The sequence below is a fragment of the Octopus bimaculoides genome, chromosome 25 (assembly GCF_001194135.2).
Source record: "Octopus bimaculoides isolate UCB-OBI-ISO-001 chromosome 25, ASM119413v2, whole genome shotgun sequence".
Lineage (NCBI taxonomy): Eukaryota > Metazoa > Mollusca > Cephalopoda > Octopoda > Octopodidae > Octopus > Octopus bimaculoides.
In genome coordinates, this window is record NC_069005.1 from 27,324,748 (window position 1) to 27,325,827 (window position 1,080).

General features: G+C 33.3%; 1 protein-coding gene across 1 annotated transcript in view; it reads left to right on the forward strand.

The window, feature by feature from the left end:
• The window catches only part of LOC106882216 (inactive hydroxysteroid dehydrogenase-like protein 1), a 13,511-nt gene that overhangs the window by 8,034 nt on the left and 4,397 nt on the right, over window positions 1–1,080 (forward strand). The gene's annotated exons all lie outside the window — the stretch shown is intronic.

Genomic DNA, 1,080 nt, shown 5'->3' on the forward strand with positions numbered 1-1,080 from the left:
CTAGCCCAGATATTCTACCAGTTATATGTTCAAACTAGCCCAGATATTCTACCAATTATATGTTCAAACTAGCCCAGATATTCTACCAGTTATATGTTCAAACTAGCCCAGATATTCTACCAATTATATGTTCAAACTGGCCCAGATATTCTACCAGTTATATGTTCAAACTAGCCCAGATATTCTACCAGTTATATGTTCAAACTAGCCCAGATATTCTACCAATTATATGTTCAAACTAGCCCAGATATTCTACCAGTTATATGTTCAAACCGGCTCAAATCTTCTACCTATCATATGTTCACACTGGTCAGATCCAGCCTCTCACACCTACTCTACAATATCATTTTAAAAATATACAATGACATTTTCAAAATCTCAAAGCTGCAAGATAATGCACAATTAATTCAAAACAATGTGAATAAATAAGCCTTACATTTGACAGAGTAATCGGAATTCTAAAGGGCTAACTCATAAATGCTCTTGTTACATATTTGTGGTTATTCATATCTAGTCACATTGCATCAGTTGTCACACATTTGGTCACATTTGTCTAATCACAGTACTTCTCTACTTATGTTTAGTCACATGTATTTGATACATCTTTAGTCACATTAGTTCTGTAGCCAAAACACTTCTGTGATCATGCATATTTAGTCATACTATTTCTATAGTCATATGTGTCCAGTCATAGACACATTATTTATGACACATGTTTAGTGATGTTACTTCTCTCACATATGTTTGGTGAGAAGTTTTTGTAATTTTTTATGTCTGATGATATTACTTTTGCACATATGTTTGGTGATATATATATATATATATATATATTTGTGTGTGTGTGTGTGTATTTATATATGTATATATGGATGTAAATGATTGTGTGTATGTATGTTTATTTATGTATGATGTGTGTGTGTGTGTCTTCGTGTTCGCCCGCCACCGCTGGTTAACAACTGGTGTAGCTATGCTTATGTCCCTGTAACTTAGCAGTTTGGCAAAAGAGATGACTAGAATAAGTATACACACACAGGTTCTAACCAGAGAAATGATGAGTTTGTACTAGTGACAGTAATTATA